The sequence below is a fragment of the Corvus kubaryi genome, unplaced genomic scaffold (assembly GCF_017639235.1).
Source record: "Corvus kubaryi isolate FWS band 111438036 unplaced genomic scaffold, C.kubaryi_AGA036_p1.0 133, whole genome shotgun sequence".
In the NCBI taxonomy this organism is placed as follows: domain Eukaryota; kingdom Metazoa; phylum Chordata; class Aves; order Passeriformes; family Corvidae; genus Corvus; species Corvus kubaryi.
In genome coordinates, this window is record NW_024580667.1 from 12,633,931 (window position 1) to 12,658,531 (window position 24,601).

The 24,601-nt window shown below is 37.5% G+C and overlaps 1 protein-coding gene across 7 annotated transcripts in view; it reads right to left on the reverse strand.

Moving 5' to 3' along the window:
• The window catches only part of CDKL5 (cyclin dependent kinase like 5), a 130,678-nt gene that overhangs the window by 87,127 nt on the left and 18,950 nt on the right, over positions 1-24,601 (reverse strand). The window lies entirely within an intron of this gene.

The following is a 24,601-nucleotide window of genomic DNA, read 5'->3' on the forward strand; positions in this document are numbered from 1 at the left end:
CAATTACAGCAAGCCATTTTTCATACTCTAAGCTTCAATCTATCCTCCTCTGCTCATAAGAAAAAATTAGGAATGAAAAGAACAGCTGGTGAAAATAAATACAAAATTCAGAAAACTGTCAAACTTGAACAAATTATGTAAAAGCAAAACACCAAGGTTCCTTGCACAAGCTCACAGGTTTTAAAATTCAGCTCCAGAAAGCTTTTCTTGATACTGCTAATATCACCATTGGACTCTGACTTCACCATTGCTGGTTTTTGGAGAACTTGCTTGGATTTTTTTGGTTTTTGGTTTTTTTTAATAATTGTTGATATACTGAAACCTGCAAATGCATAAATGATTACACATCAAGGGAAGGCATCATCACGTAACTGGCCTAAAGGCAGCTGATCTCCATGGCAGCAGGCCCAGGAGTGCATGGGGGAAGAACCTGAACAAAGTTCCTGTTCCACAGCAAGCACGCAACTTGAAAAAGGATGAATCAGTTCCCAACTATTAAAGATACCTCTTGGTCAAATTCCTAAAGGAAAACTGAGCTTGAAGGCCAGGGCAGCAACAATTATTTGGTTTGTTTTATCTTGTTCTATGACTGCTCTTCCTTCTGTATCCAAGTACAGATTCAAAAATAAATTCAGCTCATCCTGGATATGTGAACTAAATTCACTTCTCAGAGTTAAAACGCAGGATTCACGATCTTCCCTAACAGCTGTGGCCAACTCAAAAAGAGTGGGTGCTTAGCAGGATGCTTCTAAGACCATACTGACAAATAAGCAGACTGATTATGAAAGCGCTGAGCACAAAAGCAGCTCCCATGAGTCATAATAGGAGGACAGGAAAGACAATTTTGCTACCATTTTAGTCTTGCTCTCCAGTAAGAACCTTAACAAGTAAGTCTTTTGTGGGTGTGACAGCTTCTTACGCAGTTGATGCCAGTCTTTGCGCATGCTGGGCGGGCTTCACTGTACCTGTGGCAGCTCTGAAGAAAAATCATCAGCATGCAGAGGATAATGCTCTCAACAGCAACCTGTGAAATCCAAAGCCTTTGCAGTGTCTTCTGGCACAAGGAGTCTGACACTGTATGCTTTCACTTCTATCAAACACAAGTGCCCAACATTTGCAGTTGAAGTGAAAGCACACTTTGGCTTAGTGATATATTCTTAGGCAAAGAGGGTAAAGAAAAAAAATTTTTTTTTTTTTTAGATAATAGAAGGTTTTACTTTGTAACAGAATAGCTTGCTGTGGAAGAAGCTAATATTTCTTTATCTGCCACAGTATTTGTAGTGGTCTCCTTGGAAGTTGGTTCTTGATTTTAATCTTTCCTTCTCTCTTCTCAGAACACCAGTCTCCAGTAATATCCTATATTCATTTGTCATGTTGCCTACTATTTAGTCCCATATTATTTCTGACAATCTGCCATGGACTTTAAATCTTGAATATAATATTCCATAATATTATTACAGACATATCTTTTTCATCTTCAGAAGTGCCCAGAAGGAGTTGCTATTTTCAGTTACACATCAGGACTCACTTTTTGGGTCAATTCCAATGTTTAAAGATACATACTTAGGAATAAGAAGGGGGGAAAAAAAAAATAAGGCACAAGGGCAGAGGGTGTTCCTGTCCAAGAAAAGTACAATTTATTCTCTTGAAGGGGACATGTTAGAAGCAGCCAGTCAGCTGAAGGTCGGTTTTGAAGCCTGAACTCAGCAGGGTGGTTGTGGAAAGAATGGGCCTCCCAAGCACATCCATCACGCTCCCCGGTCCCTGGCATCCACTGGCACCACGAGGTTCCTCTCCACAATGGCAGCAGCCCGTGACTGAGCCCTGCAGTGCTGCACTGCCATGCTGGCAGCAGACAAAACAACAGATGCAGAAGACCTGGCCACTTTAGGAAAAGTCCTCTGATGCATTCTTAACTGGATCAGCCACTGAATCTTTCATACACGCACACACAAAGCATGCTGGTGACTTAGTGAGACTGAAATTCTTCTAATTTGACAAAGTTTCCCCTCCCTTCCAACCCAGTTCCGTCTTCATTGTTCTAAAAATAACTCCCATTCACATTCTAAAAGTCAGATGTTCCTCCCTGCACTGGCTTTGGCTGAGACAGATCATTTTCATAAGAGTACAGAAAAGTAAAGGTGGATAAAAAGTATTTATAATAGCAAACAAATGCTGAAACTAAATTCTGTGAGCATTCTAATGCAGATCAAAACAACTGCAATGACTACTGTTCTTGTAATCTTCAAGTATATAATTAAATACAGATGACTGGTTCACTATGAAAGAAACCAAGCAAGAAATCCCTTTTCCTTGAAAAGGGCATACCGAATACACAGAACAAATAAAATTATGAGGGGGGAGCCCCCCAAAACTTAGTACTAAATTAATAATAAAATCCAATACATACAAATGAACAGAACCACATTCTAATTACACTATAAAATTATTTATCATTGCTTCTTCATGCATTTTACAGGCAAATAATTAGAAACATTTTATTTAAATAATATTGATCAACCTTATACAAAGTTAACCCTGAAAAGAATGTCATCAAAAGTTTTAAAAAAGAAACCAGTCAACAACTAATGGTCCTAATACCCAAACCCAGGTCATTTCAAGAATAAATTCATATTAGTATGCAAGCACATGCACAGGAGCACATTTAAAGAAACAACTCAAAGATTTATCATAGGATCTTCTGCCACTAAAGTCATTACAAGCGATTAAACCACATGGTGGACAAATGGTGTACAGTGGGTTTTGTGGGGGAGTGCTGCAGGATTTTGTAATAATTTTGTTTAGGTTTGACTTCTTTTTTTAATTAGAAAAAGACTCTCTAATTCCATCAATCTCAAAGCAGATTGGTTAAAAAAACCTCAAAGAAATTCAAACCTATAGAAACATCCCTCCATATGAAGTTTCATCTGAATTTGAAGATATTGTTACTATTTCAATGTGTGAAGGTCTATTGCAAGGCATTTGCTCCAATTTTACCAACTAGGAATTTAACCAAGTATGATTAGTACTAAAAGTATATCAATGTGCTTATTTTACACTTCGTAGGTGGGGCTTTTTTATGATGTCTATTATCAGAGTAACTGAACACTAACCATATTTAAACTTAAGGTGAGTTTTGCTATGCCTCCTAGTTGAAAAAAAACCCCATTAAACTTACACAGGTGAATAAATCAATTAAGTAAAACCCAAGTCAAGAAGACTAATCTCCGAAGTGGCTCAGACTGCATTAAGAGGTTATGACCATCACAATAAGCTGAAGTTCAATAAAAACGATTCACATTCCAGATGAAGAAGAGAAAAAAAACCCCAACCAACTCCCAATTCCTCTAAATTAACCTTACTTGTTAATTGTTAACTGCTATTAACATACCAACTTACTAACATAAGCTTTCTTGAAGCAGAGGATGAAAGCTTAGAGTGTTCTGGAATGCCTCACCACAGAAACAGCAGCAGCAGCAATGTATCATGTACCAAAGACAATTTGAGGGAGGACTCTGAACATTAAACTGAAAACTCTGAAATAAAGTTTGTGTTCAGTGCAAATCCACCACAGAGAAAGTACAGCAACAGTGTTGACTTGTGCTGTGATGACAGATGTCCTCATGCTGAGCCACCTAGAACACCTTCAGGTAGGGGGACTTCAGTTTGCTAAATTACTGCAAACATTTTTGGAAGATACATTAAGGTGACCAACTCCATTTGCAATATGTGCAAGCAATTCTCCAGTAGAGAAAAAAAAACGTGTGGAAGGAAACAAAAGCACGAATTTAATTTAGTGATCTCATCCAAAAGCAGCAGGAAAATAAATATTCATTATACTAGCTCTCCCCTATGCAGCCAAGGACACAGATAAGGAACTGGCTGGCTGGATATGCAGCCAAAGTTGTGGTCAATGGCTCCCTGTTCCAGCTGCAAGTTGGTGATGAGTGGTGCTCCTCAGGGCTTGTTGTGAGTCCAGTGCACTTTAATACCTTTATCAATGACACAGACAGTGAGATTGAGCACACCTCAGCAAGTTTACTGATGACATGAAGCTGAGTGGAACAGCTGGCACAACAGAAGGACAAGATGGCATCCAGAGGGACCTGCAAAAGCTTGAGAAGTGGGCCCATGAAGTTCAACAAGTCCAAGTGCAAGATGTTGCACTTGTATCAGGGCAAACCCCGACATGAATACAGGACTGTGAGAAGAAGTCACTGAAAGCAGCCCTGCAGAGAAGGACTCGAGGGTTCCTGTGGATGAAAAGCGACATGAGCCAACAGTGTGCACTTGCAGCCCAGAAGGCCCATGGCACCCTGGGCTGCATCAAAAGCAGCGTAGCCAGCAAGTGGAGGGAGGGGGATTCTCCCACTCTACTCTGCCCTGATGAGACCCCAGCTGTGGTGCTGCATCCAGGTCTGGGGCCCTCAGCACAAGAGAAACGTGACCCTGTTAGAGCAGGTACAGAGGAGGCCGTACACAAAGATGGTCAGAGGGCTGGAGCAGAGTTCCTACAGACAAGCTGAGAGAGCTGGGGTTGTCAGCACTGAAAAGACCTGCGGAGAGGAGGTTGGAACAAGACGATCACTGAGGTCTCTTCCAACCCAAGTCCATCTGTGATGCTCTGAGGAGTGAGTAATCAGAGTGACTTTGGTGACAGTGGCCAGCCAAGGTCAACCCACCAGAGATTCCTAACTGCAAAGACATAATCATGATGATGTTCTCTTTTCCTCTCCTGCTTATTTCAACTGTTAGTTGGATTCTCAGGTCTTGTCTTTAGTTAGATGCTAAACTCTTTGATGAGGAAACTTTTTTGCTATGTTGAAGGCCTCTGACGGTGTTATAAAATAACTAAGATTTAATGTTTGAAACCATGCTATGATAATGGTTCTGTGCATGAACAGCATTGTTGAGGTAAAATATGAGTCTTAAGGTAAGTGAAAGTCTTACCAGAAAACTCAGGAAAAAACTTCAAAACTGTTAGGAGGCAATTTGATTCATCTGTGGAAACAGGATTTGGTAATAATTTTATTTTTTTTAATAATAAACAATGCTATTTCAATGCCAACTTCCATAATCACTTAAGAAAAAAATTAATTAAGGAATAACTTCTCTTCTGATTTCAGCCTAGTGGTTCCCACTTAGTAGCTAAAAGAAAAAAAACAAGATATTTTGAATCTCACATAAAGTGAAAATTATCCTCATCATTAAAAGTACAAACATTCAGACTAACTTTCTTAATACAAATGCAGTCTGTACTTGCTCTATACCTTCATCAACCACCATACACAGGTAAAACATTCATATCCAATGAACTCTCTTTAACTAGTATTTTTGTTAACATTATTAATCTGACAAAACTGTCTCTAAAGTAAATAGAGGAGTTTACTACTGAAGGCATGAGCTACCACCAAAAAAAAAAAACGGTAAAAGAATAGTTTTACAACTTAGTCACTATAATTTAAAGAGAACAATCATCCAGATTAGAAGTTTAGGTATCAAGGGAAAAATATTTTAACATAAATACGAAATGGCAGATACGTGACCTTCCTCCCACAGAGAAAGGCAATTGCCAATCAGAGACTCTCCTGCTATGCTGACAGCTTCTTGCATGGAAGATTCCCATGGCAGCAAAAGCATGTCTGGATATGTAAGTGACCCAAAAGAAGACCTGAAAAACAGGTCTTGAGAAAAAGGAGATGCATCTAAACAGTAAATAATGTTGGCAGACCTACCAGAAGAAAGGTAATAAAAAAACCTCATAATCCTGATTTTCATCCTTCATGCATTTTTCTATCCTTTGAGTCTTCCAAGTTTAATTATGGAGTGTGGAGGGTGGGAGGAGGAGAAGGAGAAAAGAGGGAAGGCAATGCTCCTGGCAAAGGGCAAGAAGGGTGGGTGAGGGAGGAAGAGAAGGGAAACTACTTCAGGGAGTCACAGAAGAAGACAGTAAAAGGCTGGCAGATGGAGAGGTTCTGAAATGAAAGAAGAAAACAAAATTCTAAGGACAAGCTGTTTCAGGCATGAGCAATGAGTTCATAATGATATTTGAGATTTATATTAGTTTATAAAAAAAATACAGACTTGCAGCATCCAAAAGTCAATATTTGCATAACTGACTTTCTTGTTTCTTATATATCTAGTTACCTCTTGTACAAACAGGCTTCTAATATTCAGGGAAATAAAAGTAACTTGGGAGATATGAATGCTGAAGTCTACACCCAGAGAAATACTGTCATTTATTTCCTGCAAAAGAAAAGTAAAAACTACTAAGAAAATAATGGCTTGCAACAATATAGGGCATACCATGTCTCAGAGGATTAAAAAGAACTTCCAAAGTTCAGTTACACCTACTGACAAAGGCTGCTAGGGAGATGCTGAGGTGAAAGACTCTAAATCAAAGATGAAACAGTTGACTTTTGCTTGCCAGTAAGCTGTACAGAACCATATGCATATATTGATAGGCTTAAATATTGGTTATCAAGGAACTAGATGGATGCATATCAAGACATTTCCTCACCCACCACAGGCAGAAATCAGAGCACCAGCACAGAGCCCATCCCTAACCCAGCACATCCAACCAAAGAAGCCACTGCTCAGCAGGTAGGGAGACAACATGCAAGATTACAGTTTTAACCACACCATATTCCTTCTTTCCACTAATATTCTCTTTGTGCATTTCTAACATCGGAAGAATAATCTCCACTTTCTTTTGGAACCCAGATAGAATGGGTGATACACTATTTGCTCAGAGAAAAAGAAGTCATTCTTGTAATCTTCTTTGGATTATACCACTTTGTTGCTGAGGCTACATACTAAACCAATTTAAATGCAAGTTTAACATTTAGGCCTTTTTGTGGTGCTAGATATGCATTGTATGTTCCCCTCCTCTAATATGTCAAAAAGCCCAACCAAACCCAACCCACCAAAACACCAACGTACAGAGCTAAATACCTACTGATGGAGAGAGATTTTTCTAATATACAGGAGTCATCTCCCCACAGCTGCAATGAAGAGAGCTAAAAGACAATCAAGTAACGTAAAGAGTCTCCATCCTGAGCTGAAATTTCAAATATGGATGCTAAATGAATTTCACAGTCTATTTGCATCCATTTTTCAAATGATCGAAATACTTTATAGTTTAAAATAACTCTATTTCTCCACTTGCATGGTCAGATATTTTTAAAAAGCAAAATACTTTCAAAATAATTTGCACAACAACATTTTGCAACAAAATGCAGCTCAAGTACTTTTTCCCACTGCAAGGTATTTACTAGACTGCAGTAATTCTCTTAACACTTTTAAAGCTTGAAACACACCTTCTGTTGAATGCTATGAGTCAGTTTTAATGACAGTGTTATGTTCTATTGCTCTGTAGCTTATGCAAGAGAATGAATTTGCATTAAGTACCCAACTTTAGAAGCCACCTTCTCTTCTCCTTTGTTAATACTGAATAAAGGTAAAAAAAAAGGGCTATATTCTCTGCCTGCTTTCTTATTGTTTTAAAAGAATAAATCTAGTTAGCTGCCTGTAATGTAAAATAGACATAAAATTTCTTATTGCCACTCTATAAATATTGGGGGGGGGGCCCCCCGGGGTGTTGCTATTGTCGTTGTTTTTTGGGGTTTTTCCAGAAAGCCAGAATACAGAAAAAGATAGGAACAGTTTTCTTATCTAGTAAAATTTCAAAACTTTAAACTACTTTTTCTGCATGAAAACTAACTGTTAACTTCAGAAGGAGGAGGAAAAAGCAGTCTAAAATGCTAATTCAAGGGAGGGGCTAAAAACAAGGGAGTAAAAAGACTCACTGCTGTCATTAGGGTGGAGGTATTCAATACCTTTGCCTTCAAGAAATTCAAGAGGAAAAAAGTTAAATCACAACATCTTTCCACTATGGGTCTTTTAGTCCAGACAATGGTCCAGTTTTAATATGCTTTTCTTTCATTTGCTTTGCCCTCTCATTTAAAATTCCCCAGCTCTTCGGCCCCCCCCCCAGCACAGTACATCATACTTATATTGGGGTATTTTGGGGAGTTTGGGTGAGTTTTTTGTTCTTTTGGGTTTTTCAAACAAGACTACACTTCGCTCTGTTTAACAAAATGAGGATTTGGCCAATTTTGCCAGAGATAAGACTGGCAAATTTTTAACTGGTTCTCATGCAAACTGATGGCCAAAATTCCTTACAAATACCCTCACTACGGAGACATACAAGGTCAAGTATTTTTTTCTTATCTCTGCAGATTATATATATATACACACACAGAGAAATGTACATATGCATGCACTTAGTTCTAATGACAGGGGACAAAGTCCTTCTTCCAGTAAATTTAATTTCTTAGAAGTTCAGCTTAATGACCACCTTTCTTGTCCTTATTGAAAGTAATTGTGAATTAACTGGATTACCTCTTCTGTTCTTTCTACTTTCTAGAAATGAATCATACATAAGCCAAAAGCTTCGTTGATATCATAACTTACTCTCTTTTTAGCACTTCTAAACAGATCCTAGATTCCCAAGCAAGAAAAAGGTCATTTACTTCCTATTTTTAGTCTAAGTTCACAAGGTAAACTCTACAAAAATGAAGAAATGGTCTGATAGACATCTTCCTCCATGGTTGGAAGATCTGCTATAAAAGGCTATCCTATTTCAGTAATAAATGGCATTTTTGCAGTGCAGAAAATGCACCAAGAAAACCAGATCTCTCATATACCAGTGGACTGGAAGAATGATACAGACCATTGCTTTCTGAAAGCTCTACACAGAAAACACTTGTAAAATAAGGCAACTCTTTGGACTGAAGAAATTATACGCTTTACAAACCTGTAGAGACAGCAGCTCATGAATTAACAAAGCACCATCACCCACATGAGGGTAAAACAGATACGTGGATCACGCTTTGCCCAGCATATTGGAGAATGAATTCACTTTTATGAAACAACTTCAAGGAAAATGTCAACTGTCTCCAGCACTAAAAGAGTCAATTTCTCAAAATAGAAGGTCTGTCATTATTGCCATGAGATGTGAACACAAATTATACTGCCATTTTTACTAATTTGCAAGTAAAAACAGAGAGGCAAAATCTAACGCCATTCTGATCTTGTTTGGGGGTGTGAGGAGGAGGTATCAGCCCTTTTCTTTTACTTATGTAAAAGCAACCCTTCTTTTTTTCTTCTCTTAGAAGAACTTCTCCATATAGTACTTGAATCTGCTCCAATAACAAGCTCTCAATTCATTTCAGAAATATATTCCAGCTCTTGAAGTTCAATTAACTGGGGGGAAGGGGGGAGGAATCCATCAGCACATTTTCCAACTATTAGAAACTTGTTTCTTGGCAAGCTGAGAACTTGGGCAACTGTGAACTTAAATAATTTTTTACCCTTAGCTCCAGTGGCGGTGAAATGCAATGATCTTACTTCCAGTTCAGCCTGTAGCAGCTGTAGCAGCTAAGTGACACTAGAAATAGAACATGGAATGTGGTTAACATCAGGCATTTTGAAAGCCTCCTCAGCACACCTTAACACATCAAGCAAGAAAAAGGTTAATGAAATATGCACAGATATTCACACTTCAAACAAAAGAAACTATTTTAAGCCTGATGCAAGTGTTGATGAACTTTCTCTAAGTAAGATTTTGTTAACTTACTTCCAGTGTATAATTTTATTAATAATTAAAAACCATAATGTCAAATGCCATTATTAGGAAGACAAATACATTTGCACCCAAAGACCTGAATCAATGAGATCTTGCAATACTTGATTCCAAAAGCAGAAGTAAAAGATTTCTTATCTCCACACAGTTTTTAAATGCACCATGCCATCAAAAATAGTTTGCATCCTCTTCTTTCATTTGAGAAAAGGGAAATCCCCTCCCAAGACACAGTACATAAGCAAGCTCTCCTCAAAGCTGTTCCTGTACTTGTGCCAACTTGAGGAATACACTGAAATGTATGTTTAGTAAAAAGAAAAGGAGAAATACTATATAACCCCATCTGAAGTATCCAATTAAAGTGGGAAAACATTAAAACTTTCAGAGTTCAAGAATATAGGAGACTAGAGGCTTAGGCATACTAAACACTTATTTTAGTTGTAACAGAGGCACTGTCAAGTGGCCACTAAGCAAATGTAATTCGTACAAAATCCCAGAGTTAATTTAGTTGGTGTCCTTTTAGGAGTTCTTAGCCCAATTTAAATTTATCCTGTTTAGTTTATGTAAACTGTTTGGACAGTGAATCTGCCAGCTTGAATTTGGCAATGAAAACATGCTTTTACTGTGTAGAGCCTGAAGTATTTTCATTTCTATCTAATTAGTTAAAAATAAGTGTTTTGAAGGGAGATTTACACTAAACTAAAAACCAAGATTTTCACCAGTAACATTTATACCATATTTAAAGGAATCAAGAATATTTTTTTAAAAGTCTACTCCCAAGAGAAGTCAAATCTGTCTAGTACTAAAAAGATTACAGTAAATATATTATGCTTTATAGTAAGATTACATAAGCTACTTAGAAAAAGTGTACAAACCAAAGCCACCACAATACAAAGCATCAGCCACTGGTGGTGTGTTCCATTCAATTCACAGGCATACAACTACAGAATTCCCTATCCTCAGTACAGTAAGGGTCCCAGCATCTACTCCCTGACAAAGTACATGACCATGCTGTCCTCACAGAATTTCAACAACAGAAGAAGAAAAAACAAACAAACAAAAACCTCCAAGACTTCAGTTCTTCTTCTGGATATAATCCAAGTTAGTTTTTGAAGTGATAAATATTTTTCGCCCTCAAAATATCTTCTCACAATGTGTCACATACTCTGCACAAAAATCTGCAAGAGACCACTGAGGACTGCCAGCAAAAGACCACTGAGGAGCAAAGGACTGCTGTGTCACTAGAGGCTCTAATGCATTTAAATTCCACACACAAATGAAGCCAAAAGCTTGACAAGCCCTCAATTAACACCAACCAATTAACTTATACATAGCAACTCAAGACAACAGTCTCTAGTCCTCTGCACTGCCTTCCCAGGGTCTCAGTCCCATGTCCTGCTATGGGTTTAACCTTTTTTTTCCTGTAGTAAGGAAAAACAGCTTCCAAAACCTAGCTCAGAAGAGCCATAAAATCTTAATATTCCCTCAAGAAAGTTATCTTAAAGAGAAATAGAAACAGAAGTTTTGAGTGGTGGGAGTTTTACAGCACCTTTAGAGTTACTGTCCAATCCAATTTCATGTCATCCCTACACAACAGGTAACAAGCCATCATTTCAGTAAAATAGCCATGCACATTTTCCCTGCAGCAAACCAGGAAATTCTTTCTAGATCTGGCAGTGAGACCACACCAGAGAGATGTCAATCTGCCAAGGACACCTTCACTAGGAATAAAACAAGTACCTACGCTCATGCCTGTAACCACAATACTGAGCTTCAACAGCTCTACTGAAAAGAGTAGAAAACTCAGATAAGAGTTTTTACAGGTGGAAGGAAGAAAGGAATCAACATTTGCTAAAAGCTTGGCTTCCAGCAAAGCTACACCTACACTGAGCTGCTCTTTCAACAAGTAACTTACGTCAGCATGCTTTTCAACACTCATGGGTTATTTGGCATCAGTATGTAAACCAGTTACAATCAAACGTACCTTAATTAAAAATCCTCACCTTTATAATACATAATTTAATTCACTGGAAAGCACTAACCGATTTATTAACCAGCTTCTAAACACTCACATATGAAATTGCAAGTATCAGTTTTCACACAATAAACTCGTGGCACCATTTAACCAATCAGGCAGCAGAAGTAAAAATGTAAGAAGCTCCAGATATGTCAACAAAGTGTCAGCAGCCATAAACACACCATTTTGTATATATGCAGTGTATGTTTTTATACACACACATATATATTTATAAAAATGTATACATACTATATAGTGTACACAGTAGTAAGAAAAGATAATATGAGAAAAAATGTAAAGAAGCATTTGTCTTTGACAATGTCTAGATGGCAGACCTATAATCACACCCAGACTGTGCAAAAAACCTGGTTTCCAAAAGTGAGCAGCAGACCTACGAAGGAGATGCACAAGATTAGAACTACGGAATACATGTGGCTGGAAGGGAGCAGAAGAGCAGAGCCTGCTCTGCTCTAGTTCAAAATGGGACAAAGGCATTCAACCAGATTGCTCAGGACTCGGGCTATAATCCTTATTACATTTGTGGAGCATTTCAAACAAGACAAACTAGAACAACATTATGACAAACGTGCTTCACATGCAGGATCCAGAGGAAAAAGAAAAAAAACCCAACAAAAAAAAACCCACAACAAAAAACCCTGTATCACATTTAAAGCCAAATCAGCAATGACAAGAAAACAATTCACACAAAACCCAAACCAAATCAATGAATTGAAGAGTGCAAGGATGACCAGATAAAAATTCAACAGTCGCAAGGGAGCTTCTGTACTGAACACTCATATTCACAGACGGCACATTCAACTGCCTGAAGTTTGCTAGTTTTTTACTGGTTGGATTTTTTTAGTTGCTGGCACTGCCTCCCAATATCAAACCAACCTACTATAATATGCCTATACTAACAAAACTGAAGCATACGAAAGTACTTCTAAGTTTCATACTATTTCATCCTCTTTAACTGCTTGTCTAATGGCACACAATTAGTTTTGAAAAAAATCTCTAAAGGAAAATCAAGGTTTTTTTCTCTGCAGTGAGCTGGAGTCTCAGCTATTTTCTGCAGCATCATGCTGGCTGATTAGCTTCTTTTTTTGCACTCAGATAAGACCTCAGTAGTCAACTGAGAACCCCTTGAAACCTGCAAATCAAGATGCAGAAATCACTGTTCTGAAAGCCCTGTGCTTTCTTACTTTCTCCTGTTTAAATGAGGTCACTACACAAAAAACGTTCCTGAAGGAGAAGCTAGGGTCCAGATGAGCTGAATAATCAAACAAGATCAACTGAGATTGTGAGATGCTTTCTCTGGTGTTCCCCTATTGCTTCTGAAGACCTTGCAGCTCAATCCATCTGAAAAAGCCACAACAGAAACGGATAACTGGAAATTCTGCAAGCAAGATTTTATAAAGCCTGTGTTTTCTACAGGCCCAAGAAAAATAATCTGCCTTCAGTATTTTCATGTTCTTCTATCAGAAAAAAAGAAAAAAAAAATTATGCTCTAAAATAACTTCATCAATAACCAGAACAACGACTGTGCTGAGGGACTACAGACAACTAAATTCATAGGTACAGTAAGCAAAAGGCATTGACAAAGTTTCTTTTCAAGAGAACAGATGTTATTTTCCAAGACATATGGTATTTATTTTTATACATTAGTCATACAATAATACTACAGGCCTAATTTTTCTTTAAAATAGCACAGTATTTTATGTTGAGGTGTATTGCTGATATTAATTTTGTACAGTTTACCACTTATTTTTGCAGTTACAAAATGTCTGACTGCATTTCTCAAATCATGAACATAGTATACACAGAAAGGAGCATTCAGTATACATACAGGTGTGTAGAGCACCTTTTAAAAAAAAAACAAGTCTTGACAAAAACTACTACTGAATTTAGAGAAGGGAAAAAAAAGTCAAATGCAAACATATGCCAATTTTTGAGTATCTCTTATCTTTTCAATCAACCTCCCCAAAAATCTCATTATACATGAAATAGCAACAAATAACTGCTTTGGATTGCTGCAATGACTGTCAGGTCAGTACAGTGTAGGCAAAAAGGCACTTAATAATATCAGCAACAGATTCCATCTGAACTGTAATATATCTTTGTTGACTTCATCTAAGCGAAAAGTGCTCCAAGACCCTACAGTTTTTAATATTTCATTTTTTAATATGAGAAAATGTGATGGACCATATCCCCTTTTTCAATTTATGCAGCTTGTTATTCAAATCTACACATTATTCTTGCTGTAATTTCAAGGACATTTATTTATTTATTATAATGAATATTAACTCTCAAGTTAATTCAAAAGATTCTATGGATGAGGGTGTTTCAGTGTTGTCTATGTAAATTTTGTGTAAGTTCTTTCATGTCTTAATCTTTGTTATTTCCCCTCCTCTTTCTGCAACATATTTTCCATTTAAAGTTCTTCAGGGCTCTACTATATGAAAACTTCCATGTAGAATCAAAAATAATGATGGGAAAAGATTATCTATTCCTTAAAGGGAAAATAAAAATAAATGGCCTCCTAAAAAGCCCTTATCCCAAATCAAGGCAGAAAATCTAATAAAAATTTATGAACCTTGCAGACACAGAAAACAGAGTTTGTTAGTTTGTGAAAGCAGCTCTTGCAGGGGTCAGCCCACTCAGAGAGAAGACAACAGAACTTGGCTGAAGCCTCACCATTAAGAAATGGTCTCTATCATGGTGAGCTCAGCATGTGTTTAAAAAACACTCTAATATTATTTTATGGTGTTTGAGCATGGATTTGTTGTTATCCTTACTGTCATAGAAGCCTGTGAAGTACACCACAGGCTTTGCATTCACAGAACGTCATTGAAGAGAAAATCAAAACTAACAAAAATACAAGTGTCCACAAATATTTGCAAGACAATACTTAAATGTTTCAGGATACAACCAGATGCTCAATTCTAGCTGCTCCTGATCCAGATAGAGTTGTCTGCAAATCCAAGTATCCACAGCTGATCATAAATTCCTATTTCTACCACCTCTACTACTCCAGGGTCAAAAAACAGTTCTAGTTTAAAAGTTTTTACACTAATTTATTTGTTTACGTATAACTTTTTTTCAAGAAGAAATCCCCACACCCTTACTTAGCTTTCTTCTTTGAAATTACATACTACCTCCAAAAACCTTTGCAATAAACCTACTATACTCTTTTTTCAGTCCAGAAGATTTTACACAATGAGGATAGAGAACAGATTTTTTTTTTTTCCTCAAAAAAATTCTGCTCTCCCTTCAGGCCACCATCAGAGCAGGCTCAAGGGGACACTGAGGAGTAGCTTTGCCATCTGGATCCCAGGCTGACAAATTATTAATGCTCTTTCACAAACAATGACTCCAAGCCAAGACAACAAACCTTTTACAGAATCCTGCCACTGTTTTCTCTTGCTAGATGACAATTCCAGTACAATGTTAGCAAAGACAATTCACAGATCAAGTTACCTAGATTACATGGATTCTCACACACCTCCTCTTACCCTAGTCTAGGTTAATATTTTAAGATTTCACACTACAAATTCAAGATTGTCTTCCAGCTCTGTATCTAGCAGAGGTGACTAAGTCTCTCCTGCATCACTAACAGATTAGCAGCATGACAATTTTTTTCATAGCACAGCAATTACAATGGTAAACGTTTAACCTGTTGTGTAAACAAAAATTCACTGCTTGTGTTCCAATGCAACAGTGATTAGCTTGAACAAAGATTGAGTAAGACAGAAGGTCTTTTAAAAAGCAGTAAATGCACTTAGTTTTTTTAACTGCTGCAAATGTGTTTGCCATGTCACAGGCTTAAATCTGGGTATATCATTACCCTGTACTGTTTAATTCAATGCCTACAGATACTAAATATAGACCATTAAGTTACAGTGATGAGGGAACTGAAACAAGCAAAAAAAAAGCATAACAATTGATCAGCATCCCCACAAAAATATACAAGAACACCTCTCCAATGTCATTATCCATCTCTCCCTTCCTAATGTAAAGAGTAACATTCTTCTAATACTTGAGGTAGAATATTCCTATGTTAAGTTCAATATTTAAGACTTGTAGGATGATATAAGTACACTGAAACATTATGAATCATCCTGAGAAAATAAATATAACATTTAGTTTTCTTAAAACCCTACAGCATTCAAAAAAGTAGACAATTCTCTTTTCTTAATTTAACCATATGAAAGATCTGTACTGGGACCCCCATCCATTCAGATTAAAAAAACCCCAAAACTAAACCAACCAACCAAAAAAATCCAATACAAAGCTATTAAGGTGCAGCCAAATTTCCTGAAAATCATCTAAGAAAAATTAAATTTACTCTACTCTTCAGCTAATTAAGTATACCCTCTAATAAACAAAGGAAGTCAGTACAAATAAGCCAGTTGCATGGCCAGGAAGTTTATGGAATTAAGTTCAAGAAGTTCTAGCACACGACGAACAAGTCAATAAATTTAATTATTTCCAAGTGGAAACATACTAAAACCCCATAAAACATATGCTACCAAAAAAGCCTGTACAGCATGGAAAGACTCTTCTGTCATTCTACTCTGGGTTCCCATCTTGATAGCTCAATCAGGATTTTCCAAGAATGTACAACACTCATGGCTACAACCAGTTTCAAGAAGAGTAAAAAGCTCAAACATGAAATGAAATGCTAAAAACTAAACTACCTAAAATAAGATACTAGACACTAAAAGATATTTTAAACATTGTATGCACTCAAGTCACACACCTTTCCAAGCAGAATACAAAATCAGAGAGAGCTGTACCAAGCACTTGTACCCTACAGTGAACAAGACACGAGAAAGCAAACAACTTTCATTTCCTATCAGTGTTCAAACACTGCAAATACTGTTTTCTTTATGACTTCGTTCACTCTGCACAATGTATAATGCTCCTTTAATAATCAGTTACTCCATATTTCATTTTTTTAAACTCCTGTTTATTGTGAGTATGCAATCAAATGATTTTTGCAATCATACCATCAAATACAGGCCACAAATTAAGAAGACTCAGGCATCCCAATTTTTTTCTCTCCTGTTTCAACACAGGAATATTTTTAACAGTTTGCCTATGTGGACACATTCACACCTCTATGTAGGTTCTCCAGGTGGTGTGTACGGACTGGAGGAGCAGATTAACTCATTCTGCATGATGCCTGTAGATAGTTCCAAAGCCAGTCAGAACCACGACTGCCTCAGACCTATCCCTGTCATTCAAACATTGCTCCCACTGAAATCTCAGCTTTCTCAAGAAGTTTGTCAGTAGTGTCCAGCAGAAGGATTGCCCAAAGGCAATGGCATCAAACTGAAAAACAGGAGGTTCCCACTGAATACCAGGAAACATTTTCCCACTGTGAGGGTGACTGAGCCCTAGCACGGGTTTCTCCACAGGGGATGCAGAGTATTCACCCTTGAAGATACCCGAAAGTCACGTGGACATGGATCTGAGCAGCTGACTCTAGGTGTCTCTGCTGGAGCAGGAGGGTTGGACTGGATCACCTGAAGAACCCCCTTCCAACCTCAACCACTCTGATTCTGGGATCAGATCCCTAGAAAGGAGTAAGAGACATACCTTGCCACCAAGCCTCACAGCAGAGAAAGAAGAAGAAACTCCATTTCAAAAACCTGGCATTACAGCAGACTCCCTTTGCTCTCAGCTTTGGTCTCTCATATTCCCTTCTCAATAATTGATCTTTACCTTGCCCTCAAATACCATCTCTTCTTCCCCTCCCCACACCATTATCCCATATCTTAAGCCCAGTCACTATAAGAAGTTAAATCAATTTCCTACTGCCTTCAAGCTTTTCATCTTTGGATCCTGGTAACTTCTAAATTCCAAACAGCAATAAGCACATTCAAACAGGAACTTTTTATATTTTTTTAAGTGTATGAAAGCTGGACAAGTTCTTATCATTTGTGAAATCTTGAGCATAACCATGAGAAGGTGACTCTTCCATCCCTTATTAGATATTCTAACAGTACTTTAAAAGAAAACTTTGATTTCTTACTTCTGAAGTAGCTTCTTTCTCAACATTTAACTGTTTTGGCTGGAACTAAGTAAGAGTCAGAACCAAACCACATGAAAATCCATAAACTAATCAGGCTGAGGTGGTCATTCAGTATCAGGAGGGTGGAGGGAAGAAAAAAAAAAATAGCCCAGATGCATTTGGCAAAAGTTATAAGCAATTTAAAAGTAGGATCCAAAGGGGAAGCTTTGCAAACCTTAGAGAGATCCAGACCTGTGGACTAAAAAAAAAAAAACCCCAACCCAATGAACACAAAAACATCCACAGATACCAAGACCAAATGTTTCAATTTATTCTTTTTGTGTCTTTGTTAAATAAACATCACTTTATTTAAATAAGCTTAGAAACTCCCATATATATATCAACATCTATTCTAAACCAATAGATCTCACTTTTTATCTCCAGATCCGTATATATCACAGAATATGAGTATGGTTACAGTATTCACTTGTCAAATTTACAAGTTGCAAGCTGACAACCATGATATTCATGAAGGCTTCGTACCATTTAGAGCAGAGATCTGAGACAAACAGAAAGGGATGGATTCAGTATAATATATATAGTGTGGAACTGGTGTCAGTCTTCCTTTCAGAAACAAATAAAACTGGCACTGCAAGATAAACAAAAGACTGCTTAAAATGTATATGCCTTGATCTCTAAAATAATTTTTAAAAAAGATTTAAAATGAGCCTAAGGATTGCAGGCAGTGGTCTTGAAAAAAACAAAAAAATCTAAAAAACCCCGTACCTTTGCACAAACACTGAACCAGGATCTAAGGTTTTTTTTGGATTTTTGTTGTTTGTGGGGTTTGGGCTTGTTTTGGTTTTTTTTGTAAATTCCTTAAACTGTTGTCTGTCCACAAGTTTAAGGCCGTATCAAGAAACTCATTTCAGTTACCCAAGATTTCTTTCCTGCAAAATACTACTTCTTCAGAAGTTTCACTTAGTGAAATAACAGAAAGCAGATTAAATCAAAAGATCAGTTCATGCAATATCATGAATATACTAGACTTTTGCCAAATTTAATAAAGAGAGATCTGCAACCAAGAACAGATGACTTGCTTCTAGTGAAACAGGAAAGACTGATATAAAGGAGAACTGTAACCAAACAAAAGCCCAACAAAAGAAAAAAAGAGGGAAAGACAATGAGCCACAAAATGACAGGCAATTACCCAAGGAAAGTGTTTCAAATCTTACATGTGGGGGGGGGGGAACCACTCCCTTTTGAAGTACTGCAATTCATTAGGTATTGCATGGGTGTAATTTCTTTACCACAAAACTTAGATCAGCAAACTGATACAGACTTAGAACAGATGTGAATGTAATTTAACTTGAAGACTGCCAGTTGCTTACTTAGTAGGACATTTTCAGGATTAGCTGAAGGGAGCAGAAGTTTCATTAGTAAAATTGGTATTGGGATAAGCCCCCACAAACCCTAGCCTCTTATATCCACTTTTATCACAGATTCTTGGGCTTTCTAAAATGTTTTACATTAATGGGGTTTTCTTCTGTCACAAGAAAAATAAAACTACAGTTTGAGAAGATACACTTAATATTGTTTTGTACTAAGTAGAAACTCAGCACATTCTCCCACCAGAGCCTTCAAAATTCATTTCTGGGCGATGCTATGTTGCCTTTCATGACCCTGAAAAGCAGTAATGAATTCTGTTTCATGGATTAACACTGCAGATTAATATGGATAATTGGATTTTTATATCTGCCAAGAAAATGTGATTCAGTGTTCATCCACAATACTTATTTGTCTTAAGGTTTACCATCACTCACTGTATCAGCATGATGAGTAGGGATCACGTAAGAGTACCCCTACAGCAAATGAAGAAAGCAAAAGAAATGCGTAATTGTGACTACACATTTTCCTAATAAAATTTAGAAATTCTGCTTGTAATTATGTAATTTAAAGTTATCAGATTCAATTTTGGAACTACCTTTGTGTTCCTGTGAAGAGGGAAATGCTACGCAACCATTTAAAGAATGGTATTTGCGACTGGCATCCTCAGCTGTTAAATATTGTTTAAATATAGATCATGGAACCTGTTTAGCAGCTTAGTTGAATTTAAACTTGAAATGTAAGCCTTGGAAAAAAGCAAAAGATACTTGATCATCTACACCAGTTAAATACTGGCCATACTGTTTTTCATTAATCCAGATTTCAGTAAAATCCTGAGTTATATTTGTATCTCAAACTGTACTGCACTGGTGTCTCTCTTAGTTCCTATCTCCTTGGGCCACTACAACTTGATAGGCAAATCAGCTTGCATCAGAGCATACAAGGAAACTGGCACTATGACTGCATTCCATCCAGTTATTAGTTTTCATAGAAGATTCTTCAGCATTCGTATTTTCCTCTACACTGCTTTATCCCGAAAAAAAATTTTAAAATTGAGGGATCCAAATAATCACCTATCTTCTTCAAAATAACTACAAATTGTCCCTCTCTGGCATGACATACACCTTTAACCCCCAGCATATAATAATAACCAATCACCTCAAAGACTTCAGTATTGTACTCACTAATTCTACAGGTCAAACTACAAACTTCACAGGGAAGACATTAAGGTCTTATTAACTTGGATAGCATTCATTTTAAGAAAGCAAAGTTAAAAGGCTTATGTTTCTACCACACGTGCTGAGCTTGTCTATACAGAGCAAAAATAATGAACTTTATGATAGACACAATATTATTCCCTGCAGCAACTAGCACAGTCTCTCTTAAGTCTAATTCATTGCTTCTATATATAGTATTTTTACTGTATTAAATCCCCTTCCATATAATCCCGTTCCATATATCTTTTAACTCCACTTTAGCAATTAAACAGCAGAGTATTGCATGAATAAATGAACATCTCAACCACTGCAGTCAGAATCCTATGAATTACTTCTTTCTGTACCAACAGCAACAACTGATAAACAGAGCACTGTACTATCCCACACAAATAGTGATCACCTTAAATACACTGTTTGTAGAAACAGACATTATGCCTTGCATGTCTGCCTCAGTAATTACAAGAAAATTTCAATAACAGCGTAAGAGTTCTTGGACCAATTGCTATAGCAATAGGAGGAGATCATAAAAAAATGTCCAACTGAGTGTGAAGAATTTTTCTCGTGTTCCCTTCATGCTACTAGGTTTGTGTGCACTTTGGAAGTACAGGAGAAACAGCCAAGAAGGTCAACCGGTAAAAAACCTGCTATTTAGAAACCCCACAATTCCAGCAGTGGCTGTAAAGTCCTGTGATAAAAGGCAAGACACTTGCAGAAGGCTACAGAGGTTTCCTAGTTACTTGGACAAGCTCCACCAGCACCTGCAAACTAAGGACATTCCATAAGGTCAAATAGGAGCAACCAAGAAACAGCCAGTTCCCCACTGTCGGAATAACACCGGGACTACCATGCTCCCTCCCCTTGCAGTTTTACCAACAGTAGAATGGTACTGGCAAGACATGAAAAATCCTGACAGCTTCAGATTAATGGGAGTTCCCAAATTCCCCTTTTCTTCTAAGGTCACAAATTGGGAAAAGGTATTTATTTCTTCAATGTGGTTCACAACCCACCTGATCACCATGGCAATCTCACAAAAAATAACATGGCTTGTTCATGACTAGAATCTTTAGCAACTCACATGTCTGAGATGGAAAACCAGCACGAAGAGTGTGCTGTCATGGACTCTCATTCTCTTTCATCATCATGATCAAATCAATAAGATTCTGATGTTCTTCTTTTCATTTTGTTAATTCAGAAGACTAATCCACGGAAATTGAACATAAGCAGAAGATTACCAATGAATTAGAGAGGAACTGCTTAAGAGATAATTAACCAATTGCAGGCTGAACAATGCATCCATGAGACTGAAAAGGATACGGTAGTGTGCTTGATCAGATTAGGAACTGCTGAGCAACATTGTTTGTAACTGGAGGAGCAACATCTGTGAACCTCACTGAGGGCCGAGGGAGAAAAAAAATGCTCAACATTCTCAGTTATCCAAAGCACTTGCAGAATCCAAACAAAATTAGCAGGGTTCATCTCAAGCTGTAGAACAGAAATTTTCTTTTCCTTAAAATTTGAAAACCAAATGAAGTATAGCAACCAGTTCAGTAATGTACAGATGCAGATAACTTTTCAAGGTCATTTGAAGAGAGTTATGGGATTTTGTGAAGTATTCATATACATGACTAAATACCTTGAACCTTCACTTCTAAAAATACTTAGTAAAGATCCAAAACATAATAATAATTTTTTTTTTTTAAGATTGCTCTAAGAACCAAAATAGTCAAAGTTTTGAATCAAAAACCTGAGAGGCAGTATGAATTGCAACTACACAAGCCCTCAGCCAGAGATGGTACAACAGCTGCTCCACAAATGCTCGAGTATTCAGGGTGGTTTCATGAGTCAACAGGTATTGCCACTTTCCAAGACCCTACACTAGGGTGTCAAGGACTTCAGACAGGTGACCAGACAGGGATCCCCTCAATGTTTAAGCGTCTGGCAGGAGGGTGTGAAGAAGATAAAGCCAGATTCTTCTTGGAGGTGTCCCTGAAAGGACAAGTAGAAGTGGGCATGAACTGACACAGAGCAAGTCTGTGTCAGTAAGGAGGGCTCTGAACTGGAGCAGGCTGCTCCAGAGTCTCCACATCAGAGATATTCAAAACATGACTGGAACATGGTCCTTGGGCAACCCGCTCAACATGGCCCTGTTGGAGAGGGAGGTTTGGCTGTCCAGAGGGGCCTTCCAACCTCAGCTACTCTGTGATTCTTGGACACCTTTGGGGTTATCTCAAAGTACAGTGCATGATGTGTCTGAGGGTATTACACAACAACAGGAAGTAATTTCCAAAATTCAAGAGAAGACTGCAAAATTTTGTTATCCCTTGTTTGTTCTATGGTGTCCATGTTTAATGCTTACATTTTAATTTGCCACAATCCTCTTTAGCCCTGAGATATTTCTTCGCTCCTGCCCACACTTCAGGGCAGCTAGCAGTTTTCTAAACATTATGGTATCCATCCACAGTCCCTTCAGATGTGCCTAAATTAAGATAGTTTTTAAACTTTGTATTGCTAATCTTGGCTCAGGTGCCTATTTTGCAAAATGTGAATTTTGTGTTCCCTCTTTGAATGCAACATGACGTGTTTCCTGAATTTTCAGATTTTTATAGCTTTCTAATAAAAAAAAAAATTAAAAAAAAATAGATAACTTTGCTTCTTTATTCCCCACACTTGCTACATTAAATTAACCAATATGCTATGTCATGTAGCAGTTACTTTGGCAAATAAATACAAAAATGTCTGAGAATTTAAGGGATAGATCAGCAATTGCAACTTATGTTTTGAAATAGTTTCAATGACCCATCACCAAAACACTAACAATACTAAAGCAATATATTATTCACTTAAAATCCCTATCAGAGTCCCCAGGAATGAAATTATTTTACCAGGCTAGCTTTCTTTATTGGAAAAAGCAATATGAACTGTGCCATCTTCCTTCAGGACAATAAAATGAAACAGAGATACAAGATGAACTTTAATTCCCCTTGAAGAAGTTGCATACAGCCTGAAATTACTCTTCAAGACATTCTAGGTTACCTGTGTTTGCCTTACCAGTGTATTACTCTTCATTTTGTGGCTTCATTTGTATAGCAAATGACTTATTAGCTGCTTATCCTCTACTTCGTATTACAAAAAACCCCTGTCAAGTCTAAAAAGCCAAGACAGAACACTGTGGAGTGTAACTAGGAGAATAAGTGATATAACGCAACAAAACCTCAGACCTATGAGCAGGAAAATGATCACACTTTGAACCAAATGTAAAAATGCATGACTGACTCAGGTTCTCCTTAGGATTTTAGTCTTAATTTGCTGTGGAGATGCGAAATGGACAGGGAAAAGTTTACCACTTAGAACACCAAAGAAGAGAAAAGGTTTCGGTGAGAAGTTACTGAAAAGGACCAGACTATTTATTTCCATTCCCACAAGAACAACAGGTTTCAGCCTTTTCGTTGCTTGCTTAACTCTAAGCATACTTATGATTTCTCTGGAGTATACAAGTATACTAAGCAATAGTTGTTCAAATTAGAAAGGATGGTCTCCTACAATCAAGGAAGAAAGATGGGCTTCTATTCTTTCTCCTACTCACCCCACTGGGTAAGAGGAGACTCCAGGGAAAACTGTTTACTTACAAGGTCCCTTCTAATATCCCTCTCCCATTTCAGCGTACAGGGACAGCCAGCCCCGGCAAAGTACAAAACACAGCCCTAAGAAAATTAATTTTAAGTTTTTTAACTCTGTTTCAAAACTGATGCCTGCACTCGTTACATTTTACAATTAGACTGACAAGGTACGATTCAAAGCCTACCTAATTACATCTGTATATCAAAGAACTGCTCGAAAGCTTTTCCTCACAGACAGGCACTTGGGGAGGAAAAAGCCCTCGTACAAGCATGTCCATTTGTAGGTATCATGTGCCCCTTTTAACTTTAATATTATAACTTAATATTACATCAAATAAAACAATATAAATCAAGGGAAAGAGATATCTGCAGCCCTTTTGCCAGGTATATAGTTTGAGTACTGGCACTGAAACGATTGCCTCTGACCTGCTTAAGGTTCTTCCATCATGATGATTTAATTCATCATAATGAATTTTTAAAATGTTCGCTCTTTCTCAGAGTTCCTGAGGTTTTCAGGAGCCTCAAATTCCCCCACTGTGTTCAAAAAATGTCGTCTACTTATGGCATCTGCTAAATGCTGACAGACAGGATGGTGTCCAAGAAATTATTTCAGCGTACCATGGTCCCAATACAAAATCGTGCAAGAGCAGGTAGAAGCACCAGTAAAAACCTCTTCACGTGATCATCTACCCAGAGTTTATGAAT